This window comes from Bufo gargarizans, chromosome 6, assembly GCF_014858855.1.
Source record: "Bufo gargarizans isolate SCDJY-AF-19 chromosome 6, ASM1485885v1, whole genome shotgun sequence".
In the NCBI taxonomy this organism is placed as follows: Eukaryota; Metazoa; Chordata; class Amphibia; order Anura; family Bufonidae; genus Bufo; species Bufo gargarizans.
Window position 1 is genome coordinate 191,094,611 of NC_058085.1, and position 23,050 is coordinate 191,117,660.

The 23,050-nt window shown below is 40.7% G+C and overlaps 1 pseudogene; it reads right to left on the minus strand.

The window, feature by feature from the left end:
• The window catches only part of LOC122942080, a 36,084-nt pseudogene extending 13,261 nt beyond the window's left edge, over positions 1-22,823 (minus strand).
• Between the last annotated feature and the right edge of the window lie 227 nt (positions 22,824-23,050).

Sequence of the window (23,050 nt, forward strand, 5' to 3'; positions counted from 1 at the left end):
GGTTCAATAGAAATGATGGGCCTCTCAAACTGTGTATATAATGGCCAGCCAGAAAATGATTATTATTCTTCCATTAATCATTTTCAGTAACACTGTCGCTAGCGCATGAGCGATTGCAATGGCGGCGACTGTGCGGTAAAGGGCTTTATAGGGCTGTGACATGGCTATCTGCAGATTGGCTGACTGCATGGCCTTACGGGTGATCTTGCATTCTCAGGCTTTTTATTTTCACTTTGTAACACGTGCAGCTGCCATTTTAGGAAAAACTGATTCGTTACCACAAAGCACGAGGAAATTCAGATTAGTTTCAAATCGATGTTTTCCTAAACTTCAGACCGAATTCCACTTTGAATACTTCACTTAACACTTAAATGTGTATATATCCATATATATATATAGATCCAGAAAAATGAGCGGCACTCCGGTAGATAAAAGCAAGTGAAACCTTTATTCACCCAGGTGGTGCAACGTTTCGGCTCCAAACATGAGCCGTTTTTCAAGCGTTTTCAGGGCTTGAAAAAGGCTCATGTTTGGAGCCGAAACGTTGCACCACCTGGGTGAATAAAGGTTTCACTTGCTTTTATCTACCGGAGTGCCGCTCATTTTTCTGGATCCATTTATTGGGGTAAGAAGTCTATTCCCTGGAACGTGCACCCGAACCTTTCCTCTTCAGCCAGTGCCGCCATTTTTATACATACACACAAATCATTATTTTACAGGTTGGAGTATTGAATACAATTAATTCTTATATCTCAGTATGATTATTTAATACTATGATATTGACAGCTTCTTCATATAAGGCAGGTCATTACTCCTCTGCTGAGATTTTCCTTACCTATTATTACACTCTCCAGTGATGCTGCGGTACGGTGAAGGGTCACACACTTTTGGTAAGAACTGATAGGCGCATCCAGTTAGCTGAGAAATTATTTGATTTTGTTCCTCTGTTAGAGCAGCTACCAAGAAACATGTGCACATTAATAACAGCATGATATTGTATTGTATTGTATTACTAGTATAGCATCCAAATGTACATTGTAGATGTGTGAAATCAGTGCGGGAACATAGTATTTTCTGTGCTTTCCAGTAAGGGTCACCTATACAGAGGAGGTGGATGAAGAATGCTGCACACGTGTAACGGTGCATACAATTGTCCTTTTCAGATCTGTGTTGTATGGATTTGCAATAGACGCCAAGGGGCCTGTACTATACCTCTGTCAACCTCTGATTTCCTAAGGGGGTATACAGAGATTTAAGGGTATATTAGACTGCCCGATGATTGGTTCCTATGAACACTTGTTTACTGATCATCTAGCAGTCTAAAGCTCAAGTCCGGGCGCAAATCCGTGAGCACGTGGTCAGTGATGCATCCATGAAGCTGTCCATGAAGGATCCGTGTTGGGTCCGTGTGTCATTTTTTGCTGTCCGTGTTGCATCCGTGTTTCACTGACATTGAACAGTTGAAAATGTATTTTCAAAGCATCTCTTCCTAAGGATCCGTGAAACACGGACTCAACATGGACGGCATCCGTGTTGCATCCATGGTTTTAACGGACCCATAGACTATAATGGACGTGATGGATCCGTGAACACGGACAAAATAGAGCATGCATCCGTGCTAAAAACACTGACCAACGGACCGTGCCAAAACACTGATGTCTGAATACACATATTAATATGAATGGGGACGTGTGCTGTCTGTGGAGAACACGTACAGCACACTGACGTGTGAATGAGGCTTAATACTGCCCGATGAACTAGAAAACGTTCGTTGTGCAGTCCAGATCTTTCAGCATGCCGGCACTCCGCTGTCCTGCATGGGGATGAGCGATAGCATAGCGATCCCTCCCCCCCCCCATGTGTGGAAGACATTGCTGCATGCAATAGCAGCGGTCTCCTCTGCCAGCTATCTGCTGATTGCCAGCAGGGAACGCTTATCTCCCGACAATCGCTAGTAGCATCTGGTATGGGCACATACATGCAGGTTTCCTGATGCAGTTGTGGAAACCAAAATCAGGAATTGATCATAAAAAGCAGAGAAAGTGTAAAGGACAGACACAAACTCTCTTTTTTAAATTCACTCCTGATTTTGGCTTCCAAAACTGCATCAGCAAACCCGAGTTTGTGGTCGCACCAAGCCTCACAGATTCATACAGATCCTATCAGAAGAAACAATCATAGCGTGTTCCATCACTTTGCTGTATTACAAACATTTTCCCCTCTATAAATTAATATATAGTCTTATATAGTTAATGGTGTTAGCCGAGACAAAAAAATGTCCCCCATATGCCCTGGCCTCTCACGCCAAATTTACTTACCTGGCTCCCCACGCCACTACTGGTCCCCGCACCGCCGCTGCTGCTTCTCCCTGTGCGTGAATGAAAACATCCGGTGTCGGGGGAGGGGAGGAGGGACAGCCAATATTAGACGGTGACAGGGACGAGCCTCCCTAGCATTGTGGGTGACCTTAGGGAGGTTCGTCACCGCCTGCCATTGGCTGCTCCCCGACGACAACGGATGTTTTCATCCGCGCACGGAGAGATTCAGCAGCGGTGGTGCGGGGACCAGAGTGATCTGAATGGTTACTGAGACAACACAAATTTTTGGCAATAGTTTCAAAAATATCCCTTTATTGCCTTCTCAACAGCACTTCATCACAGCAATACGGTTAATGATATTCTAATGCACATAAGAGCGCTGTTCATTTTTAATACCTGAAACATTTAAGGAATTGGGGTAGAGGATTTTCAGCTTTTCATTTATGAGCCCACGAGTGACATCCAAGTAATCTGCTGATCGGATGATATTTCTAGTTGCTCCTACTGCTTGTTTGAAGAATGCCATAATATCTGAAAGTCTTGGAGCTTCCCTTTTGGATCGTTCCTTTAAACTGAAAACATATCGAAATCGAAACAATATTAAACAAAAAAATTTGAATTATCTAAGGCAATTTAGAAAAGAGGGATGAAAGGACAAATTAATATTCCTGGACCTTTACATGGGGGCATCACAAATACTTGCCTATACTCTAGACTAAATAAACCTGTCAAGGATGATCTACTGATCAACATTGTGATCTCTGTGGGGATTTGACATTAGTGATTAGCGAGTCCAGGAGTTGGATGGATGGATTGGGCCTTTATGTTTTAGGCCTACTGTAGAAATTTCATTGAAGACTCAACCCCACCCCCCACCTTGTCATGATGTTTTTATGATTTCACATAATGTCCAGACCATCAATAGGATTATTAATATGACATAACCAAAACATTTTTCACTTTACTGTTTGCCCTATGTTGAACCTCTATTCCTTTTTGCAATCTCAGGTCATCTGGTGGGCCAATTCTAACCTGAGAAAGTTGTGAAAAAAATCACCCTACTAAACAGTGGTCCTCAACGACTGTCTGAATCTGACTGGTGATGCCACCTGTCTGAACCCTACAGACCTGCCATCATAAATGTAGTGGAGGAAGGCAATGTCTTCTCCAATGCATTAATGATGGAAATATGCCATAATTAGTGGAGCAATCACCAGCATCCAACACACAAGGTCTTGACTCTGGCTGTTCTAGGATGACCTGTGCAGTTACACCTAAAAGTGAGGAACCCCTCGGAGTGGTATTTTTTTTTTCAGTGTGGTATAAGGGTCTAAATAAATTTTTGGGATGTGGTCATAGGTTTGATTAATTTAAGGAATCTGATCTGGTGTATGATTAATTTGAGGACCTGGCCTGGGTTTTAATTGATGTTAAAGCATCACTACCTTTTCAAAAAACCTTTGATATGAAAATCAGAAATATCAAAAGTTTTAATCAGTGGAGGTTTGAGACCCTCACCAATCTCTAGAATAAAGGGAGAAAAGTGAGCGCATATTGTTATTAAATTACATTTTGGGGTTTCCCATTAACAAATAATAAATTGGGAAGAAATTAGTTCTACATTAATTACTACAGTAATTTACACTGATGAGGACAGTATACTACTACAGAGGGATCTGGATAGATTGGAGGCTTGGGCAGATAAGTGGCAGATGAGGTTTAACACTGACAAATGTAAAGTTATGCACATGGGAAGGAATAATTCAAGTCACCCGTACATACTAAATGGTAAAACACTCACTACAGAGATCTATCCCATCATCTATTTGTCCCCAGGACTGTGACTGTGAAGAGGGGACATCCTCTGCGTCTGGAGGAAAGAAGGTTTGTACACAAACATAGAAGAGGATTCTTTACGGTAAGAGCAGTGAGACTCTGGAACTCTCTGCCTGAGGAGGTGGTGATGGTGAGTACAATAAAGGAATTCAAGAGGGACCTGGATGTATTTCTGGAGCGTAATAATATTACAGACTATAGCTACTAGAGAGGGATCATTGATCCAGGGAGTTATTCTGATTGCCTGATTCGAGTTGGGAAGGAATTTTTTATTCCCCTAAAGTGGGGAAAATTGGCTTCTACCTCACAGGTTTTTTTTTTGCCTTCCTCTGGATCAACTTGCAGGATAACAGGCCGAACTGGATGGACAAATGTCTTTTTTCGGCCTTATGTACTAAGTTACTATGTTACATCTTTACATTTAAATTGCAGCTCAGACCTTCACCTGATCGCAAATGGCCCTTTGCTAAAACTAGTTGAGTATCCTTGCTACCTAAGGACCTACATTACACTAGGGTAATAACATAGTACCACATACAGGTGCTCTTTAACCCCTTCTACCCTGGGCCAGTTTTCGCCCTACTGTCCAGGCCATTTCTTGCAAATCTGACATGTGTCACTTTATGTGGTAATAACTTTGGAATACTGTTATTTATCTAAGCCATTCTGCGATTTTTATATTTTTTTCTCTCGTGATACATTGTGCTTCATGATAGTCATAAATTTGAGTCAATATAATCACCTTTATTTATGAAAAAATCTCAAATTTATCAAAAATTTTGAAAAATTTGCAATTTTCTGAATTTAAATTTCTCTTTTTTTAAAACAGAAAGTGATACCCCATAAAATATTTATTACTTAATATTCCTCATATGCCTACTTTATGTTGGCCTCATTTTGTAAATGTCCTTTTATTTTTTTAGGATGTTAGAAGGCTTAGAATTTTAGAAGCAATTCTTAAAATGTTTTTACAAATTTCCAAAACCCACTTTTTAAGGACCATTTCAGGTCTGAAGTCACTTTGTGGGGCTTACAGGGAGTGCAGAATTATTAGACAAATGAGTATTTTGACCACATCATCCTCTTTATGCATGTTGTCTTACTCCAAGCTGTATAGGCTCGAAAGCCTACTACCAATTAAGCTATTTGGTGATGTGCATCTCTGTAATGAGAAGGGGTGTGGTCTAATGACATCAACACCCTATATCAGGTGTGCATAATTAATAGGCAACTTCCTTTCCTTTGGCAAAATGGGTCAAAAGAAGGACTTGACAGGCTCAGAAAAGTCAAAAATAGTGAGATATCTTGCAGAGGGATGCAGCACTCTTAAAATTGCAAAGCTTCTGAAGCGTGATCATTGAACAATCAAGCGTTTCATTCAAAATAGTCAACAGGGTCGCAAGAAGCGTGTGGAAAAACCAAGGCGCAAAATAACTGCCCATGAACTGAGAAAAGTCAAGCGTGCAGCTGCCAAAATGCCACTTGCCACCAGTTTGGCCATATTTCAGAGCTGCAACATCACTGGAGTGCCCAAAAGCACAAGGTGTGCAATACTCAGAGACATGGCCAAGGTAAGAAAGGCTGAAAGACGACCACCACTGAACAAGACACACAAGCTGAAACGTCAAGACTGGGCCAAGAAATATCTCAAGACTGATTTTTCAAAGGTTTTATGGACTGATGAAAAGAGAGTGAGTCTTGATGGGCCAGATGGATGGGCCCGTGGCTGGATTGGTAAAGGGCAGAGAGCTCCAGTCCGACTCAGACGCCAGCAAGGTGGAGGTGGAGTACTGGTTTGGGCTGGTATCATCAAAGATGAGCTTGTGGGGCCTTTTCGGGTTGAGGATGGAGTCAAGCTCAACTCCCAGTCCTACTGCCAGTTTCTGGAAGACACCTTCTTCAAGCAGTGGTACAGGAAGAAGTCTGCATCCTTCAAGAAAAACATGATTTTCATGCAGGACAATGCTCCATCACACGCGTCCAAGTACTCCACAGCGTGGCTGGCAAGAAAGGGTATAAAAGAAGAAAATCTAATGACATGGCCTCCTTGTTCACCTGATTTGAACCCCATTGAGAACCTGTGGTCCATCATCAAATGTGAGATTTACAAGGAGGGAAAACAGTACACCTCTCTGAACAGTGTCTGGGAGGCTGTGGTTGCTGCTGCACGCAATGTTTATGGTGAACAGATCAAAACACTGACAGAATCCATGGATGGCAGGCTTTTGAGTGGCCTTGCAAAGAAAGGTGGCTATATTGGTCACTGATTTGTTTTTGTTTTGTTTTTGAATGTCAGAAATGTATATTTGTGAATGTTGAGATGTTATATTGGTTTCACTGGTAAAAATAAATAATTGAAATGGGTATATATTTGTTTTTTGTTAAGTTGCCTAATAATTATGCACAGTAATAGTCACCTGCACACACAGATATCCCCCTAAAATAGCTAAAACTAAAAACAAACTAAAAACTACTTCCAAAAATATTAAGCTTTGATATTAATGAGTTTTTTGGGTTCATTGAGAACATGGTTGTTGTTCAATAATAAAATTAATCCTCAAAAATACAACTTGCCTAATAATTCTGCACTCCCTGTACATACTGGAAACCCCCCATAAATGACCCCATTGTAGAAACTACACCCCCCAAGTTACTCAAAACCCATGTTACACACTTTGTTAACCTTTTTAGGTGTTCCACAAAAATGGAGATGAAAATTCTAAATTTAACTTTTTTGGCAGATTTTTCATTTTAATCCATTTTTTTTCTTTAACACATCGAGGGTTAACAGCTAAAAAATAACTCAATATTTATTACCCTGATTCTGCGGTCTACAAAAACACCCCACATGTGGTCGTAAAACTGACAATAAGAAAAGGAGCGCCATATGGTTTTTGGAAGGCAGATTTTGCTGGACTGGTTTTTAGATGCCATGTCCCATTTGAAGCCCCCCTGATGCACCCTTACAGTAGAAACTCCCAATAAGTGACCCTATTTTGGAAACTAGGGGATAAGCTGTCAGTTTTATTGGTACTATTTTGGGGTACATATGATTTTTAATTGCTCTATATTGCGTTTTTTGTGAGGCAAGGTAACAAAACAATGGCACCGTTTTAATTTTTTACAACATTCATCTGACAGAGTAGATCATGTGCTAATTTTATAGAGCAGGTCCATATTTTTTTTTATTATTCTGCCGATCGTCTTTTGCAGGGGATTGTTTTTTGCAGTAAGAGTTGACGTTTTCATTGGTATCATTTTTGGGTACATATGATTTTTTGATCATTCATTATTACACTTTATGTGGCAAGGTGACCAAAAAATTGGTTGTTTTGGCACAGTTTTTATTTATTTATTTTTACAGAGTTCACCTGAGGGGTTAGGTCATGTGAAAGTTTTATAGAGCAGATCGTTATGGACGTGGCAATACCTAATATGTATACTTTTTCTTACTTATTTAAGTTGTACACAATAATAGCATTTTTGAAACCCAAAAAATTATGTTTTAGTGTCTCCATAGTCTGAGAGCCAAAGCTTTTTTATTTTTTGACTGATTGTCTTAGGTAGGGTCTCATTTTGCAGGATTAGGTGACTGTTTCATTGGTACTATTTTGGGGGGCATACACCTTTATGATCGCTTGGTGTTGCACTTTATGTGATGTTAGGTAACAAAAAAATTGCTTTTTGGCACTGTTTTTATTTTTTATTTTCTTTACGATGTTCACCTGAAGGGTCATGTGATATTATTATAGAGTAGGTTGTTATGGATGCGGCAATACCTAATAAGTCTACTTTTTTTTATTTATTTCACTTTAACAACTTAATAGCAGTTTTGACGCAAAAAATCATATTTACTGTCTCCATAGTCTAAGAGTCATATTTATTTATTTTTTTGACCGATTGTCTTAGGTATAGTTTCATTTTTTGAGGGATGAAGTGACGGTTTTATTAGTACCATTTTGTGGGACATACATCTTTTTGATCACTTGATGTTGCACTTTTTGTGATGTAAGGTGTGTAGGAAGTCGCAAGGGTCCGTCATTGATGGAAGGTACATGTCACCAAGGTTCCTGGCCTCGGTGAGATAGGAACCAGTAATTTTGTGTGTCAGCGGCAACTAGTGCTCGCTGACACTGTTTTACTTAGTGTGGCTGTAATGCCAATCTGGGCCGGCTCTTATTAAGAGCAGCCAAAGAGCAGGGTGGGTGGCTGTTCCACACGTTCTAGGCCAGGTTTTGGGCTGGGTTTAAAAACCCAGTCAGCAGCTCAGCTGGGTGTGGTATGATCCTCCAAGTGATAGTGGAGCTGTGGAAGCTCTGTGTTTCTGGGAGCTGAAGAGTTCTGCCATGCTGCAAGGCTGAGAGATGCATGAGAGCCGCCTGCTGGGAGTCAGGTGCCCTAAAGCCTGCTATGTTCTGCCAGGTGATTTATGTTGTTCTGGGGACTCTTGCAGTGTGAATTAACACCAGGACCCTGTAAAGCATTGTTTTTAATTTTCTGCCTTTTCTGTGTGACTAAGCACTGGACTTACCCTGCCTACCAGAGCAAATCCCTACAGGTGACTTTTTTTTACAGGTTTTTTTTTTAATGTTTATCGGGAGGGGTGGATCATGTGATATATTTATAGAGCCGGTGATACCTAATATGTGTGTTTTTTCTTCATTTTTTAAAAAATATTTTTTATTATAAAATCAGGGAAAAGGGGCGTTTTTTTTTTTTTTTTACTTGAAACTTTTTTCTTTATTAAAAACACTTTTTTTTTTTTGCTTTTTTTTTTTTACTTTATTTCTGTCCCACTATGGGACTTCAACTTTTGAGGATCTGATCCCCTCTGAAATGCATTACAATGCATCTGTATTGTAATACATTGCCTGTTAGTGTATTACACTAACAGGTTGCCTAGGAGACCCAGCCTGGGGATGGATCTCCTTGGCCCCCGTAGAAGGCAGGTCCTGATGCTATGCAAGGCATTGGGCAGCTTGTGCATGGCATCGAGCTGCCTTGTCACCCATCGAGTCCATGCCACAGCAACGCAGGGATCCGATGGGCTCCCTGACCCACCGCATGCACCTTCTATGCCGCTGCCAGCACTGACCGCGGCATAGAAGGGGTTAATCTGCCGGCTTTTACAGCGATGCCGGTGGATACAGCAGGGGCCCGGCTATCAGGGACTGCCGGGCCCCTGCAGTGATCGGGCGCGCACCGCTCCAGTGCCGCCCGATCACCATGACGTAATAGTGCGTCAAAATGCGGCAAGTCACTTGCCGCCATGATGTACTATTATGCCATATGTCAGGAAGGGGTTAAGCGCTCATACATCAATAGTTGTCTTGTGGTACATTTCTCAACCCAGTCTGCAGTTATCTTACTCTTTCCTAGTCTGGACATATGCCGAATCCACCCTCTTCTTCGCTTCTTCAACAGATGCTCGAATAACACTGTCATCAAGTTGGATCTTTTCCCCATCTTAGAAAATAAAGATCAATTTATTAATACTATACACAATGACAAAACCATATCCTTATGCCTTCTAATACTTGAAAATGCATTAATATAATTTGAACAAATAAGTACAATGTACAAATCCAACTATTACTTTTGTCTGGCAAGTTGGCATGACAAGTCCTTGGCAATATACAGCATATTTCTATTGCTATTGCCACGTGCAATGACTGATCAGCTATTGGAAAGCTATTAAGCATCAATCTGCCATAAGAATGGATTAACACAGGATTTTTTTTACCGTGCTGTAAAATGCGCAGTGACCCATTGGTTCATGGCTAAAATGTCCAAAACTACTGAGATTACTTATGCATGCTAGCTATGCACTTTCAATGGTAGATATTGTTAATGTGGCTTATTATGCACTTACATATTGAAGGTCTACACATGGGAAGGGAATAGTTAACTGGCAGACATTAGAGACCGTTTCCAGGTGGTGGGCTGGCCCCAACTGTCTGGTTAGTGAGTTGCTGCCAAGTAAGCCAGAGAGAAGATGTGTATGGTTCTTGCTGGTGTTTTAAGCCCACATCCTGGGTATGTGTAACTTTATTAGAAGTCAAGGTTAAATCCGTATCCAGGGAAACACCATCCCTGTGAGAAAAAAGCTACCTGAAAAGCCACTGTGTCCGCACTCCCCTCCGAGGGAGAGAAGCAATGAACCTCTACAGAAGGTTGAGCACCATTAAAAGGAACAGTGGTGCATGGACACAGAAGCCAGTAAAGGTAACGCACATTTATGGCTATAGACTTCACTCTATGTGGTTTGGCTTATTTTGCTTCAGGAGCCCGCCACTTTACTAAGACAGATTGGCCATCTGTTATAGGACTACATCCCACAATTGGGCCTTGTAGTACATGTGACTGATAGAAAATTGCACGTCTTTGGTCATTTGGGAAGATTGTTTGCAGGAGAAAGAGATTCAGAGGGGACTGTTATCATTTCCACCCCCTATACTCAGCCTATGGGGAACACTGTGTGATATATCGGAGGACAGTGCCCATTACTTATACTGTGCCACCCATCATCCACTCAGTAAAAGAGAGACAGTATTTTGCTTTAACCAGGCCAGCCTGGTCATTTCTCTTCCCCTGTTCTCCTGCCTTTCACCCTGCAATCTAACACAAAGGGAACCCCAGTCACCACCAGACAGGAGCTCCCAAATTCAGGGTGTGCCCCGCAGGGAAAAAAGTGTGTGTTTTCTTAACACTGCATTCACAGCCTGGGGCAGTGCTAAAGCAGGGTTAACCACATTGAGGACTACATCCATCCTCATTGTTACCACCACCATTCCCATCCTCTGGAGCCCACACCTCCCCTGTGGGTCCGTGTGCTGCACATCAAAAACTGCTGCCACACAGCATATGGTTTTACTGTGAGCTGCAATTCAGTTTGGGGCCATGTATAGCGAAGCTCGTGATTTCAATGTGCTTGCTTCACCTGTACAAAATTGTGACAATTCACTTTAAAATCAAGTGCTATTTTGTCACGGTTTCTATGTGTTTTTTACTGCACTATCCAAAATCGTCATGTGTACATATGCCCTAATGGAGGATTCATTATAGCATTGGTTGACTGGCATTGGTTGACTGGTTGACTGGCACCATACACTAACATCTACCATTATATCTGGTTTATTCTATGTACTATTGATATATAGCTCATCCATAGAAATGTATACATTTCTTTAAATTTATTTCAGGTCCCTTTCTAATGAATTTGTAAGAAGATTGCATTTATTCGTAGCCAAATCAAATCAGTTTGAAAGTGCTCATATTGCCCTGAAAAGTTGTGTATGTAATTCTTTGGTATCGTAGGACTGTATACAACTACTTTCTAGCTCTTTAATACCTAGACACAATTGGTAACCTTAAAGTGACTGCAACAGTATCTAGCTGTAAGTAAGCGCATGGTCTAATAACACACTACACCGTCAGATTTCTTATGCTTTTAAAAATAAAAAATTGGTTCAAAAACCATCCCTTATTGTGGGCAAATGCCTGGCGGTGTTTGTATACACATGGTAGTATTGGCAAAAGCAATGGAAAATTATACATTTATTAAGGGGGTTGTCTTTCTTCAGCAAATGTATCATGTAGCAAAAGTTATTACAAGGCACTTGTGATTGCCCATATTGCCTCCTTTGCTGGCATGATTCATTTTTCCATCACATTATGCCCTGCGCATATCCAGGAGTTATGACCACCCTAAAATCCAGCAGCAGTGGCTGTGCTTGCTTACTATAGGAAAAAGCTAATCAAACTAAACTTAGACCCTTAAAAACTTTCAATCTTTATGCGATTCAATTAAAAGACCTATAGACACAGGTCAGGATGTATAAATATGTAAATTATGGTCAGTAAGTCAATTCACAGGTTACCAAATATAAAAAAAATATATAATAAACCCCTTTGTGGTATAAGGGAAATTGGAACTCATTAGGGTTCACTAGGGTGTTTTAGGGTAGGTACGAGGACGGAGAGTCTCCACCTTTAGGAGACATCTCCGGGTTGAGGGGTATATAGGGTCTCTATAGGGAAAGACATCCCTCTCTATCTTTTTTTCCCTCCCCAACCTCGCCATCCCCACTGTTTATTTATTTTTTGGGATATTTGGTAACCTGTGAATTGACTTACTGACCATGATTTACAGATTTATATATCCTGACCTGTGTCGTTTAATTGAATCGAATAAAGATTGAGAGTTTTTAAGGGTCTATGTTTAGTTTGATTAGTTTTTTAGAATTTGTGGGACTCAGAATTGACATTGATTGTATCATCCTATAAGCCTTATCTATAGGAAAGAGCAACGGCCTCTCTATGGGAGCGGGCATAGGCACACATGAGCAGAAGCTCTCATGCTGGCCACATTGTATCTGCGCTGCAGCAGTGGTCCTGACTATGAGCAGTGTATAATGTGATTCTGAGTCTCCTGCAGGGAGGGCTAAGTAAAGCTTGGCTATTTTCGGCGCTCCCATAGAAACGAATGGAGGGTGGCTGCGCACACACTGTGCGTCCTCCTATACTTTGCAGGCTCAGTTCTAAAGATATCAGAAATTAGGGGCATATTGCCCTTCAGTCCAGTATTGCACGTTAATAAATTTGGTGCATTCTAAACTGTGTACAGATTACTCCAGTGTTTATACTCCAGTTTGAAATTGCGTCATTTTGTGTAAAAAGTCGTAGTAAAAAATCTGGAGTGCACCTAATTAGCATAGCTACCCTTGTCCATTTCCCATTCACTTTTCAAAATAGAGCAAAAAAATATATTAAAAAAAAATTATATCACAATTAACTGAAAAAAAAATGACACTTTCAAAATTTTTAACCTTTTTAAAACTCATTTGATAAATTTTCCCCTCAGTGCACAATTTATTAGTATTATTTAGATAGAATACAAATAAGTCACGGAGCAATACGAATGCTTGTAAAAATTACATTGTACAGAAAAGTAATACAATTTCTTACAAAAAAAATAAAAAATCTTATTGTTCAATTAGATTGCATTATAATGTAACACAATGAAATGAAAAAAATAATTACCTTGAATGGAAGCTGTATTTGACTGTGCCAGGAAACATGCTAGCAGAAATACAGCACAGATATGTTGATTCATTTTAAGACTCCTGGAAAAAAATACTTTATATTAAAACAGTCATTCATTTATGAGTGATATATGTAGAAGATAGTGTGTTTAAAAAAATAAAGAAATGATATACACACACTGTGTGTGTATAGATCTATACAGTGTGTGTGTGTGCGTGTGTGTGTGTATATATATATATAATTATTGTAAGTATGTAGAAGATTCTCAGCATCTCTTACCTCCCTCCTAAAAGGTAAAAGCTGTTACTGGACAGCCACAATTTATAGTAATGGCTGAGTACTTTCCCTGGACACAGATACACCCCATGGGCAGGCCTAGTAATGTTGCAGCAACTGTTGATGAGATCCTGTCAATCACTAAATACTGTAGGAAATTGTAAAAAAAAAAAGAAGAGGAAGAAATACCTAAGAAACCTTACAATGCTTTTTGTAACCTGTTCACTGTACTAACAAATTTCAAAAATAGAATGTTTTATGTTGCAATATTTGATTTACAGAAGGAAGTATTTGTATAAATAGAAAAATATACATCTCAGCCCAGACACACACACACACTAGGGCTGGGATAGTTGTTAACCCCTTAGGGACACAGCCTTATTTCACCTTAAGGACCAGGCCATTTTTTGCAAATCTGACCAGTGTCACTTTAAGTGCTGATAACTTTAAAACACTTATCCAGGCCATTCTGAGATTGTTTTTTCATCACATATTGCACTTCATGACACAATGAAGTAAAAAAAATTATATTTTTTGCACAAAAAATTACCAAATTTACCCAAAATTTGGAAAAATTTGCAAATTTCAAAGTTTCCGTTTCTCTACTTCTGTAATACATAGTAATACCCCCAAAAATTGTGATGACTTTACATTCCCCATATGTCTACTTCATGTTTGAATTATTTTGGGAATGATATTTTATTTTTTGGGGCTCTTACAAGGCTTAGAAGTTTAGAAGCAAATCTTGAAATTTTTCAGAAATTTACAAAAACTCAATTTTTAGGGACCAGTTCAGGTCTGAAGTCACTTTGCGAGGCTTACATAATAGAAACCACCCAAAAATTACCCCATCTAAGAATCTACACCCCTCAAGGTATTCAAAACTGATTTTACATACGTCGTTAACCCTTTAGGTGTTGCACAAGAGTTATTGGCAAATGGGGATGAAATTTGAGAATTTCATTTTTTTTGCCTAATTTTCCATTTTAACCCATTATTTCCACTAACAAAGCAAGGGTTAACAGCCAAACAAGACTGTATCTTTATTGCCCTGACTCTGCCGTTTACAAAAACACCCAATATGTGGCCGTAAACAACTGTACGGCCACACAGCGGGGCGTAGAGTGAAAGGTGCGCCGTTTGGTTTTTGGAGGGCTGATTTTTATGGACCGGTTTATTTACACCGTGTCCTGTTTCAACCCCCCTGATGCCCCCCTGGAGTAGAAACTCCCTAAAAGTGACCCCATTTTGGAAACTACGGGATAAGGTGGCATTTTTTGGGGGACTATTTTTAGAGTAAATATGATTTTTGGTTGCTCCATATTACATTTTTGTGAGGTAAGGTTACCAAAAATTGAAATTCTGAAATTATATCTCCATTTGCCATAAACTGTTGAGGAACACCTAAAGGGTTATTAAAGTTTGTATAATCAGTTTTGAATACCTTGAGGGGTGTAGTTTCTTAGATGGGGTCACTTTTAGGGAGTTTTTACTCTAGGGGGGCATCAGGGGGGCTTCAAAAGGGACATGGTGTCAATAAAAAAGGCCATCAAAATCGGCCTTCCAGAAACCACGTCGGTCCTTTCCTTTTGCTGCCTCCCTTTTACTGACACAGCAGTTTACGACCACAAATGTGGCATTTCTGTAAACTGCAGTATCAGGGTAATAAATTTTAACTTTTGTTTGGTTGTTAACCCTTGCTTTGTTACCGGGAAAAATGGATTGAAATGGAAAAGTGCCCAAAGTAGCGGGTTTTGGCAGTTATTTTTAATTTTTTTTTGACCATGTTAATCTGGGGGGTTGGGTCATGGGGTATTTTTATAGAGGAGATTCTTACGGACGTGGCGATACCTAATAAGTATTCCAATAGTCTGCTGACTATAATTCCTGTTTCTGGTCTTATATTAAAATATAACTTTTATTTTCCTTTTATTAAATACTATATTTAACATACAAAAAACAAAAAAACACACTCTTTTAAAATGTATATGGAGGGCTTGGACCTGTGGGCTCAGTATTCGTATTGGCTGATTAATCAGAGGGACATTCTCTCATAGATATCATGGACTTCTCTGTATTTAATTGTGTAATGACACTTCAGTGTCAAGACGGAATGAATATAGTAACTGTGTAATCAGCAGTGAGGGACACAATAGATACATAGTTGCGGACGTAACACTATTACCAAGTACGGCGTATGCCTGGTGTCGGGGTGACACCTACTGGCATTGAAGTGTCATTACACAATTAAATACAGAGAAGTCCATGATATCTATGAGAGAATGTCCCTCTGATTAATCAGCCAATACGAATACTGAGCCCACAGGTCCAAGCCCTCCATATACATTTTAAAAGTGTGTTATTTTAGTTTTTTGTATGTTAAATATAGTATTTAATAAAAGGAAAATAAAAGTTATATTTTAATATAAGACCAGAAACAGGAATTATAGTCAGCAGACTATTGGAATATTGATTTGACCTCCTGGGTTTAGTGGGTCATCTGAAGTAGCGGATACCTATAAGTCTACTCTAAAGTCTAAGTGTCATTTATTTTTTTTTTTTATCTTATGTGGGGGCTCATTTTTTGCGGGATGAGATGACGTTTTTTTTGGCACTATTTTGGGGGCTAAATGACTTTTCGATCGCTTGCTATTAAACTTTTTATTATGTAAGGTGACAAAAAAAACTTTATATAACAGTGCTAAATTGGGAAACAAACTCAGGATCGCTGGATGGTGATTGGTGGGGTGAAATCACCCCACCATCACCATCCTGTTCCGGGTTATCGGGTCTTCAGAGGCCCGAATAACCCGGAAACGCAGAAAACCACAGGTCTGAATTGACCTGCGGTTTTCTGCGATCGCATACATGGGGGGGGGGGTCACCGGACCCCCCGGCGCATTTGCCCCAAGTGCCTGCTCAATGATTTGAGCAGGCACGGGGTTCCGATCGCCGCCGGCCGCGCGGCGGTGATCAAAAATACACAGGGCGTACAGGTATGCCCTGTGTCCTTAAGTCCCAGGACATCAGGGTGTACCTGTACGCCCTGTGTCCCTAAGAGGTTAAAGGGGTTCTGCAGTTTTTTTAAACCGATGATCTATCCTCTGGATAGATCATTAGCATCTGATCCGACACCCGGGACCCCTGCTGATCAGCGGTTTAAGAAGGCAGCGGCACTGGCAGTAGTGCTGCGGCCTTCTCGCTGTTTACCACAGGCCCAGTGACGTCACGACTAGTATCAATGGCTTGGTCTGGGCTAAGCTCTGTTCACTTGAATGGAGCTTAGCCCCGCCCAGGCCATTGATACTAGTCGTGACGTCACTGGGCCTGCGGTTACCAGCAAGAAGGCCACGGCACTACTGCCAGCGCCAATGCCTTCTCAAACAGCTGATCGGCAGGGGTCCGGGTGTCGGATCAGATGCTGATGATCTATCCAGAGGAACTGAAAAACTGCAGAACCCCTTTAAACCTTTAATGAACCCTGGTAAAATTTGTGCCATGCTTTCCAAGACATTGATGGGGCAGTAGATAATGTCCCTAGGACTTCTAAAATTCCTGCCATTAGAAAATTTGACTGTCCATGGAAGGAATAACGCAATTGTCATTGTCATTCCAGTAAAGTTAAAATCCACAATAGTCCTTAGTTTTATGAGATGTTTAACCAGCATCTACTTCACCTACAGCAGAACATTTACATAAGGGCGTAAAAGGAAAAAAGGTTGTGAGGGGCTCGACTATTTGATGACAGAAAATAAAGACATGCACTGGTTTTCTGCCATGAAAAAGTAAGAAATTCTGGTGCACATTGTTTGTGCCCAAAACTTTGCAACTTCTTGTGATTTTGAAAAATATCATAGAAAACAGATAATAGTGCACTAACAAAATAAATGCAAGCATTATATATCGACTAGGCCCTCACTCTGATATGATAAAATCCGAGACTCTCAACCAATATACTTTGATCAAAACAAATCTGTGCCCGCCTACCTGTGCTAAAGTGGTCTCAGTACAGGCAGGTATTTATGATCAGGAGAGCAGACCCTGCACATATAGTGTGCTGCTCCTAGTTACCAGTGTGTGCACCAAGCAACCAATGATAGGAGCCCCCCACACAGTTAAATGTACCACCTAATCAAGGTCACCTGTGGGCTTGGTGGGGCGAAAGTGCACAAGAATGCTACTTCCAGGATAAAATAGAAGCGCATTCACACTTAAAGGTGCCACTCCTCCAAGTGTATACTACAAACTAAACTAAATCACAGAAAAAAAAAGATAATAATGCACTAACATAATAGACACAAGCATTATATATGGACTAGGCCCTCACTCTGATATGATAAAATCTGAGACTCTCAGCAAATATATTTTGATCAAAACACCTCTGTGCCCGCCTACCCGCGCCAAGGTGGTCTTAGTCAGGCAGGTCCTACTCTTAGGCTGGTTTTAGAAAAGCAAGGGTCATGCTGCGGACTCGTAGCGCTGCACCCGTCCTGAACTTCCAGCACTGCTGCGGTCGGATAGCATTATATTGATTTATGATGCTATGTAACCCTTACAGTTCTGGAATGTATTGGATAACACTGACATTATCCAGTACATTCCAGACCTATAAGGGTTACATAGCATCATAAATCAATATTATGCTATGCGACCCTGGCAGTGCTAGAAGTTCTGCAAGGGTGCAGTGTTGCGAGTCCGCAGCGTGACACTTGCTCGTCTGAAAGGAGCCTAAACTTACCTATGGCGTTGGGCATTTATGTTCAGGAGAGCAGTATAGTGTGCTGCTCCTAGTTACCTCTGTGTGCATCCAGCAACCAATGAGAGGAGGAGCACGTACACCTATATGTACTACCTAATCAAGGTCGCCTGTTAGATAGGCGGGGTGAAAGTGCACAAGAATGCTGTTCCCAGGATAAAATAAAAGCACATTCAAGTGTATACTACAAACTAAACAAAAATCATAAAAAAACGCAAAAATAAAAATATCCTGCACGATGTGAAAAATAAATATGCGGATGTCCATGGATAGATTTTTTATAAAAACATACACATACAATAGGAAAAAGAAATTATGAAAAAAGTAGTAACATAGTTTATAGGGTTGAAAAAAGACATTTGTCCATCCAGTTATGCCTGTTATCCTGCAAGATGATCCAGAGGAAGACAAAAAAATAAAGTGAGGTAGCCAATTTTCCTCACTTTAGGGGGAAATACATTTCTTCCCGACTCCAATCAGGAAATCAGAATACACTCCAGAAATACATCCAGGCCCCTCTTGAACTCTTTTAGTGAATTCACCACCACCACCTCCTCAGGATAAGAGTTCCATAGTCTCATTGCTCTTACCGTAAAAAATCCTCTTCTATGGCCTCATGCACATGACCGTTGTGTGTTTTGCGGTCCGCATACTGCGGATCCGCAAAACATGGATGGCGTCCGTGTGCGTTCCGCAATTTTGCGGAACGGCACGGGCAGCCTTTAATATAACTGCCTATTCTTGTCCGCAAAGCACGGACAAGAATAGGACATGTTATAGTTTTTTTGCGGGCCTCGGAACGGAGCAACGGATGCGGACAGCACACAGAGTGCTGTCCGCATCTTTTGGATGCGGACCAAAACAACGGCCGTGTGCATGAGGCCTATGTTTGTGTACAAACCTTCTTTCCTCCAGACGCAGAGGATGTCCCCTCGTCACAGTCCTGGGTATAAATAGATGATGGGAGAGATCTCTGTACTGACCCCTGATATATTTATACATAGTTATTAGATCTCCCCTTAGTCATCTAAAGTGAAATAACACTAATTTTAATAATCTTTCTGGGTACTGTAGTCCACCCATTCCAGTTATTACTTTAGTTGCCCCTCTCTGAACCCTCTCGAACTCTCCTATGTCTGCCTTGTTCAAAGTAGCACAGAACTGTACACAATACTCCATGTGTGGTCTGACTAGTGATTTGTAAAGTGGCAGGACTATGTTCTCATCACGGGCATCTATGCCTCTTTTGATGCACCCATTATCTTATTGGCCTTGGCAGAAGCTGCCTGACACTAGTCCTACAGCTTAGTTTGCTGTTCACTAAAATTCCTTGGTCCTTTTCCATGTCAATGTTGCCCAGTGTTTTACCATTTAGTATGTACTGGTGACTTGTATTTTCCCTTCCCATGTGCATAACCTTACATTTGTCAGTGTTAAACCTCATCTACCACTTTTCTTTCCAAGCCTCCAAATTGATATTTTACTGTTCAAGCCTTCTACAACATCATTAATAAATATATTGAAGAGGATAGGGCCCAATACTGACCCCTGTGGTACCCCACTAGTGACAGTGACCCAATCTGAGTGTGTACCATTAATAACCACCCTCTGTTTTATCACTGAGCCAGTTACCCCCATACAGACATTTTCCCCCAGTCCATGCATTCTCCTTTTATATACTAACCCTTTATGTGGTACAGTATCAAATGGTTTGGAGAAGTCAAGATATATACAACATCCATTGATTCGCCGTGGTCAAGTCTAGAACTTTCCTCATAGAAATGAATAAATTAGTTTGACATGACCGATCCCTCATGAAGCCATGCTGATATGGCGTTATTTGCTTATTTTCATTCATCTCTTAGAAAACTTCCAAGCAGTTTACCCACAACAGATGTTAAACTTACCAGTTTCCGGGCTCTGTTTTTGGACCCTTTTTGAATATTGCCACCACATTTGCTATGTGCCAATCCCGTGGAACACTCCCTGTCAGTATAGAGTCCTCAAATATTAGAAATAAGGGTCTGGCTATGGTATTACTTAATTCTCTTAAGATACTGGCATTTATGCCATCTGGTTCCGGCGATTTGTCTATTTTAATCTTTTTAAGATGCCAAATACAATACAAAAGTGTAGTCTGATTTGTACAAAAACAGCAAGGCAATCAATGACATTGTCAGATGAGAAACATAGGACATACTATTAGGGATGAAATTGCCCACAAAGCATGCATTCAAGGTTATGCAGAGATCTGCAAAGTCATATAAAAGGATAAAGATATAATGAAATGAGAATCTGATTTGTTCACCAAAAAGAACAATAAATCAGTAGCCTATTTGAAGGTTTTTCCTAGTTTACAGAGGTAGAGAAACCATTTAAAATCACCATTCTGCAAACAGAACGCTAATAAATATTCATTGTAGGACATGTGAGAAGAAAAGAGAGAGTGAAGATTAGGCAAGCAAATGAAAAGAAGGTGGACTACAACAGGACATGACATGAGAGGGATGACAAACAGGGATGGGGGTAGTATAACCTCTAAAGGTGTGTACAAGAATAATGATCCCATAATTGCCAAACGCGATCAAACCGGTCAACTTGATTATTCATAATGGCCATGAGATGTTCAAGTCTCCTAATGTCCATAACCTTAGTGATGAGGTCAAGTTGTGTGGGTGCTTTAGTACTCTTCCAAAAGCTGGCAACAAGGCATCTAGCGGCTGTGAAAATACAGTATGTAATATCAATGCCAAAGAGCGTTTTCTATGAGGTATGGAAGGCATGTTCACTAGGTAAAAGAAAGGATCCAAAGGAAACCTAGTGTCCAGGAGTTGGAAGAGGATACCCTGAACCAGTCTCCAAAAAGGACATATCAATGGGCATTCCCAAAAAATATGTATAAAGGATCCTACTCCTGTTCCGCACCTCCAGCACCTATTCGAGACATTTAAGGTTGAGCTGCCTCAACAGTTGTAGGGTGTGGTACCAAAACATCAAAATCTTATACGAGTTCTCCCTGTGGGAGACACAAGTAGAAGTCAAGGCAGCTCTCCTCCAAATCAGTTTCCATTCTTTGGGGAGATTGCACTGTTCAAGATTGTATCCCATTTAGTCATATATGAGTGTCGGACAGGGGCGGAGGAAGGAGGAGAGGAGAGAATAACGTAGATCTCGAAAATGAGTCCCTTGGTCGAATCTGAAAGTTTGCATAATTTCTCGAACGAGGTTGGAATAGATACCTATGGTGATTTAAATAGACTGTTGAGGAAGTGTTGTATTTGTAGATACTGGTATCTAGAGGAGTCTGGGAGCTGGAAGGCAGATCTAAGAGTATCAAGCGGAAAGAGCCACAGGGTTTTGTAGTCTACTAAACGGAATAACTTATTAGAAAATCATGGTATAAAAAAGGAAGGGAGCTTACCCTCGGAAATATAGAGTTGAATAGAAAAGGAGTCATAGGGGACTTATTGAAGACTAAAGCGAATCCTTATCTGCATGTCCGCCAGATGTTATATGTAAAGGACATCGGGCCTAGTAAATGGGACTGTTTTGCGGGCAGTGTGGGTGACCATAGAAGGGAATTCGGATGTATGGGTGCTAACCATAGTTTTTCTATTTCCATCCATCTAGAGTAGGCATAAAGGGAGGACCAGGTTGGGAGTCGTCTTAGATGTGTGGCTCAATAGTATCTAGTAATATCTGGGACTGACAGTCCTTTCTGCATTTTAAGAGCCGTAAGGACCCCACAGGCTATTCTATGTCTTTTTCCGTTCCATAGGAACCGTAGGATAGTGGATTGGATAGCTCGTAATTCGTTAACACGTACAGGAACAGGAAGGGTTGCAAACAAGTATAGCAGTTTGGGAAGAATGGACATTATAACTGTTGCTATATGGCCAAAGAAGGATATCGGTAAGGTCATCCATTAGCCATTAGGGTTTTAAGATCATGGAGGAGAGTTGGGAAATGCTGGGCATACAGGAAGGAGTATGAGGCATTTTGATAGTGACTGTGGGTCGGGCGTAAAGCGCGTGTAATGTGGTTAGAAAAGGAACAGTGATACAAAAAGCCTGCAGGGCGGAGAACATGAAAGGCCAACTTAGATGGTCTAATGCTTTTTCTGCGTCCAAGCTTAATAATAGAGCTTGTTGCTTACGTTTATTAACAACATCAATCAAGCTTATAGTTCTCCTCATGTTGTCTCCACCCTGCCGGCAAGGAACAAAGCCTACTTGGTCCTTATGTATCAATTGGGGGAGCCAATGTGAGAAGCAATTAGCAAGGATTGTAGTAAATATTTTAAAGTCAGAATTAAGGAGAGCTATGGGTCGATAATTTGACCAATCTAATGGGTCCTTGTCTGATTTTGGAATGAGGGTTATATAAGAGTGAAGAGTCGACTCAGGTATCGGGGCTCCCTGTAAGAAGGAGTTAAATAAGGTTAACATATGCACAAGGAGGAGAGGAAAAAATGATTTGTAATAGATCCCATTGGATCCAGGGGATTTGTTGTTAGGGAGCTGTTTGATTACCCCCTCAAGCTCTACCACCATAATCTGAGTATTAAGCGATGCTAATGCCGTGTTCGACATCTTTGGCAGATTACATTTATTAAGAAAAGAGGAGAAAAGGTTCTGTCTGGTTGGATGGAAGTTGTTGCGGGAGGGAGTATAGAGACGTGTAGTACTCTTGAAAAAGGGTGGAAATAGCATTAGGGTCATATATCGTAGTGCCGTTGGGGTTCCTGTTACATTGGATTCAGAAAATTGACATGCTAACATAGTGTGGGGCTTATTACCCCATGCATTGATACATTGCC